Source organism: Entelurus aequoreus, linkage group LG11 (genome assembly GCF_033978785.1).
Source record: "Entelurus aequoreus isolate RoL-2023_Sb linkage group LG11, RoL_Eaeq_v1.1, whole genome shotgun sequence".
Taxonomy (NCBI): Eukaryota; Metazoa; Chordata; class Actinopteri; order Syngnathiformes; family Syngnathidae; genus Entelurus; species Entelurus aequoreus.
This window is the reverse complement of record NC_084741.1, coordinates 39,361,154-39,380,311: the sequence shown is the minus strand read 5'-3', so window position 1 is coordinate 39,380,311 and position 19,158 is coordinate 39,361,154. Positions and strand designations below refer to the sequence as shown.

The 19,158-nt window shown below is 36.2% G+C and overlaps 1 protein-coding gene across 4 annotated transcripts in view; it reads right to left on the bottom strand.

The window, feature by feature from the left end:
* ptprub (protein tyrosine phosphatase receptor type Ub) overlaps nucleotides 1-19,158 on the bottom strand; it is a 528,033-nt gene that overhangs the window by 439,500 nt on the left and 69,375 nt on the right. The window lies entirely within an intron of this gene.

Below are 19,158 nucleotides of genomic sequence, written 5' to 3'. Positions count from 1 at the left end.
TTTTTTTTCCGTAATGAGATATTTTTATATATATATATATATATATATATATATATATATATATATATATATATATATATATATATATATATATATATATATATATATATATATATACACATACATACATACATATATGCATACATACATATATATATATAAATATGTATTAGATATATATATATACTGTATGTATATATATATATATATATATATATATATATATATATATATATATATATATATATATATATATATATATACATATATATATATATAGCACACTTTCCGCGCGCGCGATGAGAAAATGCATTTTTAGACAATATGATTTACCTATACGGCTAGGAGACACAATGAGTAGCAAGCGGTACAAAGTGGATAAGAAAAGACAGAAAAAAATAATAATTTAATTTTTTATTTATTTATTTATTTATTTATTTTTTAATACTTGGGACTTCCCACGGGCCTGATTTTGGATGCTGGCGGGCCGGATACGTGTGTTATGCTTAACATTATTGGCAGTTTTTCCACACTACAGTATTTCTTTGAAGTCCTCCGTTTTTTGACAATACCATAATAATAGCATGCTATTGCATTAATACAGTACCATGATATTTTGACATTGTCGCTTCTCGACTGTTAATTGGTTGGTTAGCACAATTACACAAAACCACATAAGAAATGTCACAAAACTGGATTTTTTTTTAGAACTTAAAACATTGTATAGAATAAGTTAAAACCTATTTAAATAAGCATGGTTCTGCCATTCATCTGTCATATTACATTTGTGACAGATGTGATACTTTGTAGTAGGGGTGTGGGAAAAAATCGATTCGAATTCAAATCGCGATTCTCACGTTGTTCGATTCAGTATTGATTCTCATTTTTCAAAAATTGAAATTCAATTTATTTGTATTAATTTTTTTTTTTATTAATCAATCCAACAAAACAATACACAGCAATACCATAACAATGCAATCCAATTCCAAAACCAAACCCGACCCAGCAACACTCAGAACAGCAATAAACAGAGCAATTGAGAGGAGACACAAACACGACACAGAACAATCCAAAAGTAGTGAAACAAAAATGAATATTATCAACAACAGTATCAATATTAGTAACAATTTCAACATAGCAGTGATTAAATCCCTCATTGACATTATCATTAGACATTTAGGTGAGATAGGCTCCAGCACCCGCCGCGACCCCAAAAGGGACAAGCGGTAGAAAATGGATGGATGGAAATAAAAATGAACAATAGTGTCACAGTGGCTTACACTTGCATCGCATCTCATAAGCTTGACAACATACTGTGTCCAAAATTTTCACAAAGATAAAATAAGTCATATTTTTGGTTCATTTAATAGTTAAAACAAATTTACATTATTGCAATCAGTTGATAAAACATTGTCCTTTACAATTATAAAAGCTTTTTACAAAAATCTACTACTCTGCTTGCATGTCAGCAGACTGGGGTAGATCCTGCTGAAATCCTATGTATTGAATGAATAGAGAATTGTTTTGAATCAGAAAAATATCGTTTTTGAATCGAGAATCGTGTTGAATCGAAAAAAATCGATTTATAATCGAATCGTGACCCCAAGAATCGATATTGAATCGAATCGTGGGACAACCAAAGATTCGCAGCCCTACTTTGTAGTACAGTGTAAAAATCCAAATAGTAATGAAATATTTGAGTGACAGTAATTTAATATGATCAATTTCGATATATACCGATCTTAATTAAAGAAAAAGGGAATAAGATAGCAACACAATTTCCTAGGGTATTTGCATTGTATAATAACAGTACAATAATATCTATTCCACGAGTACTTACTTCAATAGCACTGAAAATCTGATAATACTGTTAAACTGATCTAATAATACCTTATATACTTTTTTATATCTTGATTCTTATTTTGTAGATTATTACTACAAACATTTAAGGGTCTGCTAGGCCAGTATTATTGTTGCACCCTCAACATTGTTTATTGACTGGTCAGTTTGATTTTTTAGAGTCTGCTCTAGGGCTGCAACTAACAACTAATTTGATAATCGATTAATCTGTCGATTATTACTTCGATTAATACTCGGATAAAAGAGACAAACTACATTTCTATCCTTACCAGTATTTTATTGGGGAAAAAAACAGCATACTGGCACCCTACTTATTTTGATTATTGTTTCTCAGCTGTTTGTAAATGTTGCAGTTTATAAATAAAGGTTTATAAAAAATAAAAATAAAAAGTAGCCTCTGCGCATGCGCATAGCATAGATCCAACAAATCGATGACTAAATTAATCGCCAACTATTTTTATAATCGATTTTAATCGATGTAATCGATTAGTTGTTGCAGCCCTAGTCCGCTCCCTCCTCACCATGACAGCTTGCTAAATTGCTTACATTTCTTCCAATGCCGCACTGTTTCCCATGTCAAACGCTATCCGTCAGAACTGATTTTAAAATTCTGGAACAGCTCGGAAGATGCCAGATGTGTCAGGCTGAATTTTTAGTGCTGTAGTTTGTTGTTGTTTTCTCGATCGAATTGATTCTATAGGGTCGTCTGACTCTATGAGTGTGTTGCACATTATTATAAGTGAAGTCGACAAGTATTCACATTACACTAAACTGGGAAACTAGCTTAGCATGCAACGTTACACAACGTGCATCATCAAATCAGGGCGAGACTGCAAATGAGCCGCATTATCTCTGCTTGTCTGTCTTCAATCTCTTTCTCTCTGTAAAATATTTACATATTCAAAACACCAAAGCCCCAAAACAAACACTTTGTTATCCACCAAAGTCTGCACAGCTCAAAAGTATTCTGCATTGAATCTGCATAAAAAGCAAGAGCCTTTTGTCAAAGATTACTTGCTTCGGCACTTTGTCACAGAGCAATAAGACGACAAGGTGAACACAAGGGTAATCAGTTCACTTCGTGCTTTGAGTGTTTCAACTAAGGAAGGTCTGATGTTGCACATGGGAGTCCAATATAAAAACATACATTTATATAATGCAAAAAAATTACCTTTATAAAAATCTCACTTCAGAGAGCATTGCCTTCTCTTTAACTTGCCACAGTTTTATAATCAGGTTGCTCCCTCAGTTGGTTAGGTTAATTAAAGCCTCTAAATCGTCCCTAGGTGAGAACTGAGCGTCAATGATTGTTTATTTATATGCACCCTGGGATTGACTGGTGACCAATCCAGGGTGTATGCTGCCTTTCACTCCAAATCAGCTGGAATAAGCTTCAGCTCACCCATGACCCTTAATATGATAAGCGGCATAAAATGAATGTATGAACCCCTAAAGTTAGACAAACCTCATGTCCAAAGTGCTGGTTGATTTAGAAGTTGCTCTCATGTCAAAAAAATGTCTCAAAGGTGACTATTTTCATTTAGTTTCCAGGCTCCAACTGTTTCCATTACACAAAAAATTGCAAAATTGCACATTTTAATGCATCACCTAAATTCTCTTTATTTATTTCACATTGATTCTGGCTATAACTTCACTCCTGGTTTATACTTTTGCCCAGAAGCAAACAAAAATTGATAGCACTCCACTCTGACTGTGCAGACATCCGAAAAAGGTCTATGCAATATATTCTAAGGCAGTGATTTTCAACCTTTTTTGAGCCGCGGCACACTTTTTACATTTACAAAATCCTGCGGCACACCAAAAACCAAAATGACACAAAATGACACTCTAACACAGTATATAATACAAACTGTACATATAGTTAATAATATAGTTTCTAAATGTATTTATACTCAGTGTGAAACTTGGGTCTGAGCATCTAATTTACAATGGCTTTACAAGCTCGCAGTATTAATGTTTCTGCCACAGTGTGGGACTTTTTTCACACACTAGTGCCAATTTAGTGTTGCCAATCAACCTATCCCCAGATGCATGTCTTTGGAGGTGGGAGGAAGCCGGAATACCCGGAGGGAACCCACGCAGTCACGGGGAGAACATGCAAACTCCACAGAGAAAGATCCCGAGCCCGGGATTTAACTCAGGACTACTCAGGACCTTCGTATTGTGAGGCAGACGCACTTATTAAATAATTTCCCACGGCACACCTGACGATCTCTCACGGCACACTAAAGTGCCGTGGCACACTGGTTGAAAATCACTGTTCTAAGGAACTAATAGACAGACTGTGCATCTACACCTGCAATTCTCTGAATTCTACCATTTTCTGCAGAAATTGTCATGTCTTAATTTGAGTTGATTGTTTTTGTTATTACCTGCAAACAAACAGTACAAATTGTACTGCGCAGGAAGCAGTTTGTAAGTGGGAAAATTTACCAAATGAAAAAAACAGCACGGCAGAATTTTCTAATTAATGTTTGGTGATGGTCGGAGCAAATTACTCGCCATGTTTTCGTCAGTCTACACCAGGGCAGCTGTGGCGACAGATGCAGCTTACCAGCATCATAATGTGAATGTGGATTGAATAAATAAGTGGCTCTCAGTTTACCACACCTTGGGTCACTAGAAACATTTGCAACATAAATCTTATTCATTATTATTAATATTTATCAGAAGAAGCTGTCAAATAACAGTACCCTCCTGTCCTTTTTCCTCTGTGTTAATGTTCAAATTCTTATTTTCCAAAATAAATAAATAAATGACAATAAAATAATTATACATTATGTTAACACTTTTACTGCACTGTTGCTTCAAAACCTTATGTAAACAATAAAGGCTCAAGACAGCTATACAAAACTACGCTACGAGCTACATCACAAATGTAATAACAGATTATATTAGTAACTGGTCCATTGCCAAACAAAGTAGAAACTGATCCAATTAAAATTTGTTTTTAGAAAAATCATTCTTTATTTTGCCGCAGGACAATGACGCTTTTGTCTTACAGTAGAAGGCTAAGCTAGCTACACAACAAATTGAAACATACCATTCACACATTTCTAACCAACTGTTATAACTTACCGTTTCATTGTGTCCTCCATTGCCATAAATAGTAGGCAACGAGCCCGCCATTAAAAGTAGTTTTTCGGGAAAAAACAAAATCCATCTTTTTGTGAAGGTCTGTGGTTGAAGCAGGACTCTTCTTTGCACACTTTAGAGCAACTTCCTCACAGTTGAAGGCACATTGCCACGGATCATAAAAGTTAAAAGTAAAGCACTTTTACTGCAGATGAGGCTTAAAGTTTGTTTAGTGACTTAAGGCAACCAACAACAGAGCATTTTCCTTCATTGGGTTTCATCGTAGAAAAGTCGCGGTACACCGGATCCAACATTAATTAAAAATATCTGACTCGTGAAATTATGTTTGGGTAAAATTCTACCATATACGGATAATCCACTAACGATACACTTGGGAAAAACGTCAAACTTAAGGCAAATTCCAAACGAACTGTACGGAGGAAGTATGAAGGAAGGCAAAATTGTTTTATAAATATCACAGTTTGATTTCAAATTTTCTGGACGTATGCAGTTCCTACTATTAGGTAAGAAACGTTGGTTTTGCATAACAGGGCCTCTTGAAAAAAATGCAAATATTTCACCAATCGTACAAGTTTTAGGCAATACAACAAAAGTTACCATGCATAAATATGTCACGCATTATTAAAACAATAACTTGTGTGTTGCTTTCACTTCGACATTTTGAGGGGGGGTTTTCCAACACTTACTTTAAAAGATGGATCACTCATTAGTAAGTCAGAGTGAAAAAAATGGGACAGGAAGAATATACACCGCAAGTCTTGTTTTGAAACAGTCTCTCATTCAAAGCAGTAAGACTTTAGAAAAGGGCATTTCAATTACAAATTCAATTGGGCCGGAATTTCAACACAAGAACTTATTTCCAGCGGTCGGTAATCAATACGTTATGATGAACTACCACAATGTATTTCTTATTACCAAATAAAAAACAAATACGTTTGTGAATCAAAGTTCCACTGTACTATAGCTAACTAACGAATAAATGCTATCAGCAAGCTTTGAGTTTTATAGTGGTTAACTTGTTTTAACACTTAGTGTGACAAAAAAAGTATATGTATTATTATAATTATTATTATTAGTAGTATTATCATCACACCCTCATTTGTCATGGATGTTTACATGTTGTAGAGTAAAATGTCCTATTACAATAAAAAGCATCAGCAGAGACAACTCATGTTTGACTAATTGATACATAGTATATACAACTATTCATTTTTTACCACATCAAAGTTTTTGAACGTGATCTCTTGAGAGATCCATCCATCCATCCATCCATTTTCTACCGCGTATTCCCTTCGGGGTCGCGGGGGGTGCTGGAGCCTATCCAATGCATTGTTAATATTTTAAAAAGTATGATTTGTATGTCCCCTCCCTCAGGTTGCTGAAGCCATTATTATAGATTATTAAAACATATTCCCAGGCTGAGAAGGAAATTCCTGGGTGGAGCAGGTCCTTAAAAGGGACTCTTATGCTGACAGGTTTCCTGCCTGCCACAGCCACAAAGCAAGTAATCCCTTGTCAGCTGCTTACAATGTGGAGCCATAATCACCTGAGACCAGCTACACTATACATAACAACGAAGATAACCGCAGAGAAAATTGTTTCTGAAAAACACATTACACTTTTTTTTACTCCAGGAATAGCTATGAAAATTACAGAACCAGGGAGAAAGTATGGCAGCATTCACCAGTAAAGAAATAACAGCCACTTTCCCGATTGGTGTGTGACATGTTTTTCAAAAGATACAACATATTTTTCCCCTCACAGTTTGTGAGAAGAATTTACTCTAAGTGTTGTGAGCAATCACTCTTGATGTAAGATAATGACAGTTGGCCATTTTGTCCATTAATGGGCCTATTAGGTTTGAATGCACAGGTGAAGAAATTACTTCAAAAGAGCAACAATCACTTCGGAAGATGGTATCTCGATAATGTTTTGAGAGTGGTGCTTAAGGGTGTATGACCAGCCATTATGAATATTGAAAATGAAAAGAGCAAGTAGCATTCACTTTTTGGGGACACTTATTACAAATTAGACAAAAAGCAAAGTTGCCGTCAGATGACAAAATTTGGATCTACTGTGTCCGAAAAACCTTTTCAGAGCACTTCCATAAAAACAACACAAATAAATGTTGCTTTCAGGCGCATCTAATTTGAATATTGTGCATAATACATTTGATCTTAGGAGTTCAGTTAAGACAAAAGAGACCAATTTAAGGATCAGAAGGTTTTTGCAGCTTTTGTTTTTTAATCAGGGCAGGAACCAGTTGTTAAAATATGTTACAGTTGTCTAATCGCAAAGACTCTACTTTAACTGGACATTATGTTGGTATGTTATTTTCGATACAACCAGCACGGGAAAAAAACAAAGTTACACCAGCAGTGCACACACTTATATGCACCTATTGAAGTCGGGGACTGCTCCAGGATTTTATTATTAGACTAAGGAGGGCTTGACCAACACATGGGGGGCGAAAAAAATAATCTACTTTCATGACTTCAGTTCTAATTTTTTCAATAAAATCAGTTATGGTACACAGCATAAGCATGTTCGATGAAAGAGTAATTTTAACTAAATTCGACAAAAGAATATTCAACAAGATAGTTTAGCCTAACACAAAAGACGATGGCAAAAATGTTTCACGTGTAAAGGTGACAGATACAGCAATGGCCATTTGTGCCATTTGTTTACAACTGAATGGAATGCATACGTGGGGGATTCTGACTATTTTGGACTGGTAGCAGTCGATCCACAGCGATTGTTCTGCCACACAATACCTCAGTGCTAACGAGGGGAAATTACACTTTAACGACTGTTGTTGTCTTTGACAGTTAGGATTGCTTGTTTCTCACTACGACAGGGCGAAACCATCCTTGCCCAGGCACACCCTCCTGGTTTTGGAGTATAAATATTTGGAGTTTAGGCACTAGCCGTTGGACTAGATCTGACCAATCTAAGTCTATGAGCACAAACTGATGAAGCCTACATGGATGAGCGGCGAAACATCTTCTAAGACCAACCAAACAGTCCAGTTGCAATTGATTGAATGGCCTGAGATTAGGGATGTCCGATAATGGCTTTTTGCCAATATCCGATATTCCGATATTGTCCAACTCTTTAATTACTGATACCGATATCAACCGATACGATATATACAGTCGTGGAATTAACACATTATTATGCCTAATTTGGACAACCAGGTATGGTGAAGATAAGGTCCTTTTTTTAAAAATTAATAAAATAAAGTAAGATAAATAAATTAAAAACATTTTCTTGAATAAAAAAGAAAGTAAAACAATATAAAAACAGTTACATAGAAACTTGTAATTAATGAAAATTAGTCAAATTAACTGTTAAAGGTTAGTACTATTAGTGGACCAGCAGCACGCACAATCATGTGTGGTTACAGACTGTATCCCTTACAGACTGTATTGATCTATATTGATATATAATGTAGGAACCAGAATATTAATAACAGAAAGAAACAACACTTTTGTGTGAATGAGTGTGAATGAGTGTAAATGGGGGAGGGAGGTTTTTTGGGTTGGTGCACTTATTGTAAGTGTATCTTGTGTTTTTTATGTTGATTTAATAAAAAAAATTAAAAAATAAAAAATACCGATACCGATAATAAAAAAAAACGATACCGAAAATTTCCGATATTACATCAGCAGGCCGATATTATCGGACATCTCTACCTGAGATGACAATGACCTGGATGAATGAGAACATTCATTGACCTTATTTGCAACGTGTGGCAGCTATGATTTTGCCTTTATGAGCCACCACAATCAATACATTAAGGGGAAACCCTGGATGAGCGGCGAAACGTCTTCTAAGACCAACCAAACAGTCCAGTTGCGATCGATTGAATGCCCCGAGTTGAAAATAAGAGTTTCTACGTGAAAACAAATTAAAGAAATATAATGTATTAGCGTTCAGAAGAAGTCACACACAGTCCAACGCTATTTTTAACTTTTATTGCCAATTATTTGATAACAACTAGCCCAATTCCAACAGGTTTTACACACGTTGGTCTCCGTGCGTCATCCCAGACACATAACATGTCCTCATTCTCCGCCAATCCGCTTTCAGGTACAGACGGAGCGCTCACAGACCATGGGAAAAATTAACATAAAATCAAAACCACACAAACATAAATCATTACCGCAAGCAGGTAGTTTCGGTATGAATAGATATATACAGCCGATAATTTACACACTATTGACTAGTCATGCACCATAAATTTGGTCGCTGAAAAACGACTTTGATCACTGAAAACAGTGCTGCCGAAGTTGAATGTTGTGATGACAAAAACAAGACGCATGCAATCGTCTGGAGCGTAGTCCAAAAAAAGTTTTTAGACACAATTCGCAATGAACTACATTGTACAATAAGCAGCAACAATTGAAAATGTAGCAAAATGATGTAATATAAAAATATATGTTGATACTAATTAATGATAACAGATTTGTTTTTTAAATGTTTGTGTACATTCTTTGAGCTTTTTTTAAAGGAAATTATATCATAGCAAAACATGCAAATTATACAATGACATCATTGTAACTATGCCCCACTGCCACAGGTCTCTTGGCAATCCTAGGGGCAACCTGACATCCAAAATGGGTATTCATTCCATATTGACAATTGATGAGAACAGACAACTATGCATTGGCAATACTGTTTCGGATGACAACATAATGAACTCAAAAAACGATTAATGTTGTAGTGAAATTAATAATGGACCTATAAGCTACAAAGTGCAGCCGCATTTCCACAAACAGAATTACAAACAGACTGTGTCTAATGATTTTGTCACGATCGGCCTTCGCCGGGGTAGGACCCCGACGTTGAGAAGAAAGAATAAAAATAATAACAAAAAGCACACTCAAAAAGGAGCACTGACTGCAGGGCAGGCTGTCTTATAAAGAAGCCTGATTGGCAACCACAAACAAGTGTGCTCAGGTTGCCAATCAGGGACAGGTGAGGGAAACAGCACTCAGGCCAGAGTGGTGTAACAGACAGGAAGTGAACATAGATGAGAGTGCTGGACAGGAAACAAATACAGAAAATAAGGAAACATAAGAACATGTCAGACCTAACATGTCAGACCTGACACGACAGGTCGTGACACTATACTTGGAGCTTGTTCATTTAGGATTTTTAGTAAAAATTGATTAAAATCATGTAATAGGCTTTCAATATACCTTTTGATACAAATTGTACCACTTCTGGTGCCTTAGTGCAGGCCTGTTACCTGTGTCTGCAGGCCGGACGCCAGGGTGGGCAAACGATCTCAGCCTAAAAAGCCACACACTGTGACATCCATTACCTTGTGGCTTTTGTGGCGCTTGGATGACCTCACTACAGTCAAAATGTGGGCAAAATAAAAAGAGTATACATTTATTGGATGACTATGGAGCAATACTAACAAATAGGTTACAGGTAGTGTTGTCCCGATACCAATATTTTGGTACCGGTACCAAAAGTTGCACAATAGTTTGCACAATAGGACCATACTTTGATGTGGGTCTCAACTGTGGCTAAACAGATTTATGACGGGGCTATAGCCCCCGTTACTCCCAGTGTATCGCCGTCCCTGACGCCAATGTGCTACATTAGCTTAAAAATTGCTGCTGGACAAAGCAGCAAACTGCCAAAAAAACAGCCCAAAATAAAGCTGAAGCCGTCAGTGTGGAAACATTTTCAGGTACTTAAAAAAATTACCAGAGAGTCCTTTCAGACGATGATTCTCCCCTTTACACAACCTGCCAAAAGCAAATTGCGTCAAAAGGGTCTAATACGTCCAATGCGGTGCAGCATTTGTACGATCACCACCCAGCTTTACACGCCACTGTAAAGGTAAGATAATAACTACATTAAATTATGCTAGTGGCAATTTACTTCATGAGGAATTGAGTTGGTAAAAAGTTCAATATAAACATTCACAATAAGTAGCTTAGTGTTGTCAGTTCAGTGTAAACAAACATCAGGTACTCCTGTCAAGGTTTCATTCACTGACCATTTAATGCTAGAGATTGCTTTTTCCTGTTTGTGTTATATAAACTATAGTCATTGTAAGTTAATATTGCAAGGGTAAAATATTAGTATAACAGCTGGAGCTTGCAGAACAACAGCACTACAATGGAAGCTCTGTGCATTCACTGGGCATGGGCCGATGTTCAATAAATCCATTAACAGACAATAAATGAATATTAAGTCGGTAAATTTTCCAGCGTTGATAAATCGGCATGAGCATGCTTCAAGAGCATTCACACTTTCCATCGGTTTAAGCAACTACGCGTGTTTGTGCTATAGCGGAATGAAAAGAAGGGGGTGAATCATCTTGTCCTTAATGAAGTGTCTTTGACTTTTTGTGTGGAGAGGCGGGGCCGCTGGCCTGCTAGCGTCACATCGTGCAGGCCTGGCCAACCCGCTTGGTGCCCGGTTTCATGCGGCTCTTACGTTCTTATTGAAGTTTGTGTTTGTGGGGTTTTTTTAACGAGGAGAACCGAAGATAGTCTGCAAGAGTGGTCACTCTTTTGCATCGTTTTTTTTTTTTAATTATTAATGAATACAACAAAATAATACACAATAACCAAACCCGGCCCAGCAACATTCAGAATAGCAATCAAGAGAGCAATTGAGAGGAGACACAAACATGACACAAAACAATCCAAAAGTAGTCAAACAAAAATGAGTAATATCAACAACAGTATCAATATTAATAAGAATTCCAACATAGCAGTGATTAGAAATCCCTCATTGACATTATCATCACAGTCATTTATAAAAAATAAAAACATTAAAAAAAAAATTAACAATAGTGTCACAGTGGCTTAAACTTGCATCGCATCTCATAAGCTTGACAACAAGTTGTGTCCAATATTTTCAACAAAGATAAAACAAGTCACATTTTAGGTTCATTTAATAGTTAAAACAAATGTAAATAATGGATCCCATATTCCAATATATGGCTCAATATTATCTAAACTAAATGCAGTTTTTTCTACTGATATAATTTCCATAGCTTGTGTATACCAGTCAGTATGAGCTGGACTATCAACATCTATCCTTTTTTTTGTATTACCCTTTTTGTTATGATGCATATTGAAAGAAATGCATGTTTATTCTTTGATGACACATTACTAAATTGATGCAGATCACCAAGAATACAAGTTTGCAGTGTCATTGGGATGCATCGGTTTCTGTGGCTGCGGGTGGTTGTATTACTAATAAAAGGTAGTGGTGATAACTGCTGTAAAACTCTGGACGGTGAGTATTACAGTACTCAATTAAAATGATCGAATAACTTTCATTCATAACCGCACTTTGATACAGGCGGACGAAATGGAGCTTGCTAACAAGCTAAATGCTAACATGTAAACAACAGATATGAATGTCTTTCCCCATTACGAAACGTCATTCCCCAATCTAAAATTGTACAAACACATTACTGTTTAAACACATGAGGAAAAATATTCACATTAAACATAAAGGATGTGATCAATAAACTCAATAGTGTCAAGTTGAAACAGACTTGACTCCGTTCAACAGGAGGTGAACTCACATGACGTCACATAAACCGGAAGTAAAACTGCTCACTCTTCACAAATGGATGAAGATAAACATGGTTAAACACACAAATAAAAATAATATGGCCCTTATGAAGCCAGAACAATATTTGAAGTATCCCCTCAGCAAAAAAAGCACATATTGTGTGTCTACATCAGTGGTTAATTTGGTCTGAAAAATATTATGGCAATAATATTGTTTATCGGCAATAATTTGTAGGTCTATATATCATCAAGCAAAATTTGTTATCGGCCCAGACTTAGCATTCACTGAATTGTATTTATTAACACAGCATAATATAGATTATCGAAACTTAATAAATAAGCAAGCATGACAGTTGATGAGAATAACACTTGAGTTTATTACCCACATAAGTAACATTTTGCCCTGGGGGATCAATACATTTATTCTTAGTCTTGTACTAATAATATAATTATTTATTTATAAAGTATTATCAAGACTTTTTCCTAATGGGTATTATTTTGTACTATTATTATACTGTTATCATTTCACTGCTGTTATTTTTGACAGTAAAAGATTAACACATCAAAAAATGTGGAATTCTGTGGAATTAGCACAGAGTAATTGTGAAACCATGATTATTACTCAGACTATAATCGTACAGTCAAAATATATAATTTTTGCATCCTTTTATAGGGCCCCATTTCATTTCACCTGAATCAGTACCCAGTAGTACCGACGGACTTTGGTCGAAACCTAAAAGTACCGAATTCGGTACCTGTTCCTACCTGTCATACATGCAATACACTGACTATTCTAATATCAAATATATACTGTAATAAAATGGCAGCTAAAATGTTTTTATGTTATGAACATGGCATAATAAAACATGTTTCCATTTGGAAAGGTTTTCACTGGAAAGCAACAATATATGTGAATCTAATTATGAGCGTCATTACAAACATATACAGTTTTGACAAAAAAAAAAGACCTCTCATATGCTAATGAGAACTGAAATATGCCAGAATAATTTATGAGTAACAGTTTTGTACAATCATTTACATAGTTAAGTCATTAGCACGGCCCCTCCAAATTGCAAAAAACATTATTATTTATTATCATATCAGCATTAATATGTTTTTGTGGCCAGACTCACTCCAAAAAACAGACTTGCAGCTTCTTTCAAGTCAGTTATTATTTGCCTCAAACTGGGTCATCGCATCTCCAGGCGCAATTGCCAAAACCGCAGCGGGACAAATTTCCTGCCAGTTCTTGTGCCACTGTTATGTATGAGGTGCCAGCAGGACTCACTGAGATAACAATAAAAAAGTAAACCTTATGGATCATGCAGCAGGCCTAACTGGTCGATAGGAGGACAAACGTTTACTAATAAGCCAATGATGAACCCAAAGTGGTCCCTCATGAGGGGGGTGGTCGAAGCCCATTTCTAACAAATGTCTTATTGACTTCACACAACAACCAGTCAAAGCAACACACAGCATCTGAGAGGCAGACATGAGAGATTTTTGAAGTATTGATTACAGCCTCCAGCTAATGATGACCGCATTGTAATACACAAGGACTGCGACATCTTGGGATAACTGTGACATATTTCACCCGTGTTTTCAATGTAGGGATGTGTGCAAGGGGAACATTCTGACAACCTCTAATACAATTAGACACACTACGTTGTTGTACAAAATGGGAAATCAATTTTCACAACAGGCTATTTGAGCCAACCTTGTATCTGCCTGCACTGATTTATAACATAGCGAGGAGCTTGTACATTAAAGTGAATACTCTGATTAAATCAGTTGTGTTTTTTTTACCAACTGCACTCTTTGATTTAAAACACATTTTGTATTGAAATAAAAAAGACAATTAGTGTCAACTGGACTTATTTGCGCAACAAAACTGTCACCCACTCCATAAAAATAATGAGCCTTGCCATAACAAAAAATAAAATGCTGCTAACACAATGCACACTTGATTCACACCTCACTTCACAATTTGTAAATTTACATATACCAGATTTAAATCAGCAATTGTTAAAGGGGACCTATGATGATTTCAATCTACATTTAAAACATGTCCTATGTATTGGATATGCTTTGGTGTAAATTGTGCATAGATTTTGATCTACAGTTGTATTCATAAACCGTTTTTTTAGACTGTCTGCAAGCTGTGGAGGCGTTCCCGGATTGCAAATAAAACCACGCCCCACCTTCTTCAAAAGTATCATGATTTATCTTTTGAAAATGAAAGTTTTCAAGATCTCGCAAACAGAGGTATCCAAAACTGTGTGCACTGCAAACGTACGCCAAAATGCATTGAACCTTACTATTTGACGCTTTGGCATTGTTTAACACGAATATCCAACATTGTAGGTCTTTATAGGTCAGAAAAGACTAAATTAATCCTGGGTCCCCTTTAACCATAGTTGGACCGAAAGCGCCCCCAATAGGGATTAGGGTTAGGAATCAGGCATCTGGCATCGATGGGAACCCCGACTAACATTCTTATTGTCTCAGAATCGTCCACATTTTTAAACATGGATTGCAGTATCAGTATCATTAGAGGACATTAGGACAAGGCGAATTATGTTACGCACAGAGGAAGAGCAAGCAGGAGCAGGTAAGCTAATTGCTAAGCTTAGCATGAAAAGACACAATTATTAAACTTCGTAAAAAAGTCTATCTGGAATTGCGTTACACCATAAAGTACTGCAATTTCACCAATATTAAAATCATGGATGGATGATTAAAAAAAAACAAATGTTGCCTTTTTTGTGTGTTTGCTGAAAAGACGGTCTTGAAAAAGAGGTGTATTCTTATTGTATTCAGGGTCGTCTTATGGAAGGAATTAATATTATTTGGCCAAACTGCGACTTCTGGAAGTTAGAATTGACAAAGCATGGCGGGAGGGCTGTTTTTGTTGAAATGTGCTGAAGTGCAATGAAAAGTAGGTACATTAAAATGTGTGTAATTTTGGCATTGTTGTCTTAGTAATTGCTCTCAAAGACAGCAATATTTGATTATAATATATATCAATTAAGTTGGTATAAGTCTAATACAACTTTCAAATCACAATACTAAACCCTGCAGAAAATACATATTAATCTAAATAACTCGATTCAAATAACAAAGTCAAGCATTCACAGCATTGAATTTCCTTCTGTATCACTAAAGTATCTATTTTTTTTATCAATAACTTGGAAGTAAAAACACTGTTTGGATATGAAATGCTAAATAGTTCCAAAAATAGCATCTTGCATTGACAAGCATTTAAACACATTAATGAGATACAGTAAATGCAATATGAAGACGAATGGAAGATTGCAATAAATCTTACTTACTAACACTCTGACATCAAAGTATGTAATTGCAGATTGTGTGTGCTAAAAACTGAAGTTTAAACCTAGCCTTCACAATGTTTGCGGGAGGGTTATTACAAACAACAATAAGCCAAAATCACATCAGAGACATTTTTTATCCTGCAGTTATTTATCAAAGTGATTTAGTAACATTAACTACTGCTCTGCATTTGAATTCTGGCATTAAAAATATGACTTACGGTGCAGTGACGGCAATTCTTCACCTGCCTTTATGTGTGTGCGTATGTGTGCCTATTTTGATCTAACGAGCGAGCCTAATTAAACAACAGCTGTACTGCTTGTCATATATAGGGTACCTCTCCTATTAGTTAGTACATCCTAAAGATTGCAATCTTCCATTCGTCTTCATATTGCATTTACTGTATCTCATTAATGTGTTTAAATGCTTGTCAATGCAAGATGCTATTTTTGGAACTATTTAGCATTCAAACAGTGTTTTTGTAGCTCGTTACATGGAGCAAACTACTTTTCCCAGTAGCTTGGTAGTTGCTCTGCTACTTTTTAAACAAGTAGCAATTTCCATAGCTTAGCTATTTTTAGACCCATGTAGCAGGTAGCTTAGCTACAGAGGTACAAGTTACAAAAGAAGCGAGAGAGAGAGAGAGAGAGAGAGAGAGAGAGAGAGAGAGAGAGAGAGAGAGAGAGAGAGAGAGAGAGAGAGAAATGGACTAGTGCAACTCCACCGGCTGGGGACAAAAATATATGGGGGAAATCAATAATGATTGGTTGGTTTACATATAAGAAAATCAATGATGATTGGTTGGTTTATGATTGGTTGGTTAAGATTAGGGCAAAACATTATGGACAGGCCAATCAAAGGCAAGATAGGGCGGGTCATCGAACCATTAAGGGAAATCACTACAGGCACGCACATCCCAAATGAGATGAGAGGAGGGAATATTCAAGCGGCGATATAAAAAAAATGAAATTAAAAAAAAGAAAGCGAGTTGAAGATGGCGGAGGCATTGTCGTCCTTAAATATTTATTTTAGCGATGGAGACGACGTCCAGAAAACCCACAATGTGTCTACTTGGCCACAGACAAATGTATGTGTTTGGATAAAACAATGCCCAAAACATTAATTTTAGTTGTTTACTTTGTAAGCTCAATCAAAACTGCTCCCGACATGGAAGACGTGGAACACACATTTAAGAACACACATAAAAAGTGAGTTGAATTCAAAGTTTTACTGCACTTAACTATTATCAAGTGAAGTGAAGTGAATTATATTTATATAGCGCTTTTTTCTAGTGACTCAAAGCTCTTTACATAGTGAAACCCAATATCTAAGTTACATTTAAACCAGTGTGGGTGGCACTGGGAGCAGGTGGGTAAAGTGTCTTGCCCAAGGACACAACGGCAGTGACTAGGATGGCGGAAGCGGGGATCGAACCTGCAACCCTCAAGTTGCTGGTACGGCCACTCTACTCTATTATCAACTGTTCCCAAACAACACACATCATTGTTTTTTCTGTCAGGCTATAGAAAGACGCTGTTTTTATTTACTGTAGGAAGAGAAAAAGAATAACATTATAAGGGTGGGCCAAAGAAAAGGCACACTAAAATAAATACATACAGTGGGGTGTGGGGACCCCAGAAGGAGTTGTAGGGTGTCCTCTGCTAAATGACAGTTAAAAGTAATGGACCCTTATTGGGACCATTTGGGTCCATATGTAGACTCTCAGTTACATTAACATTAGTACCTATATGAGAACTTAAAATGTAGGAGTTGGGGAGAAATTAAATTTTGTTTGACACTGTTCCACAGTCAGAAAAATATATTCACTTTAAATATGTTCAGTTTTATTGATTTTCGAACATGTAAAGATGGAGTTTGTTAAAGGGGAAATGCACTTTTTGGGGAATTTTGCCTATGGTTCACAATCACTATGAAAGACATGACGACGGATGTATTTTCTTTATGTATTCAAAATATTAAATAAATGTGATCAAAAGTCTGCTTACAATGGACCCTAAGGGAGCTGCTCTATTCTGCCTATAAAGCCCTTAAAAAAACATCAAAACATCTCCATTAAGGTTTTATAGACACGATGTAAGTATATATGTAATATAGTAACAGGCACGTGTATAATAAGATGTAATATTTACATATTTTGATAATTAAGCATACGCGGTGCATTAATTTAAAAATGCATCACGGCGTATGCTTATTTTCCCCCAACAACATAACTAATTACTGCTCACTGCAGACTTCATGAGAGCCAACCAACAAAATAAAACATCACTTACTGTACAAGGTATGCTGTCATTAGGATGCCAAATGATAGAATTTTGTTATAATCCCATTTAGATGAAGAATGATTTATAATTCTCGGGAAGAAAAGGGAGGTGGAGCCAAGCGTCTTTTCGTGTCATTCTTCCGGGTCTTTATTGGCTGTCAAAATGTACCAAGTTGTTGGAATTTACCTCAGCCTTCTTCTATCAAGGTGAGGTGCATGATTTATGATCTACAATAAACTTCCAAGGAGCAAGGAAGCGAACAAACAGCTGAATACTCGATGATGTATACACAGCAGCATAAACTGGTGAACCCCGTTTCCATATGAATTGGGAAATTGTGTTAGACGTAAATATAAACGGAATACAATGATTTGCAAATCATTTTCAACCCATATTCAGTTGAATGTGCTACAAAGACAACATATTTGATGTTCAAAATGATAAACATTTTTTTTTTGTTGCAAATAATCATTAACTTTAGAATTTGATGCCAGCAACACGTGACAAAGAAGTTGGGAAAGATGGCAATAAATACTGATAAAGTTGAGGAATGCTCATCAAACACTTATTTGGAACATCCCACAGGTGAACAGGCAAATTGGGAACAGGTGGGTGCCATGATTGGGTATAAAAGTAGATTCCATGAAATGCTCAGTCATTCACAAACAAGGATGGGGCGAGGGTCACCACTTTGTCAACAAATGCGTGAGCAAATTGTTGAACAGTTTAAGAAAAACCCTTCTCAACCAGCTATTGCAAAGAATTTAGGGATTTCACCATCTACGGTCCGTAATATCATCAAAGGGTTCAGAGAATCTGGAGAAATCACTGCACGTAAGCAGCTAAGCCCGTGACCTTCGATCCCTCAGGCTGTACTGCATCAACAAGCGACATCAGTGTGTAAAGGATATCACCACATGGGCTCAGGAACACTTCAGAAAACCACTGTCAGTAACTACAGTTGGTCGCTACATCTGTAAGTGCAAGTTAAAACTCTCCTATGCAAGGCGAAA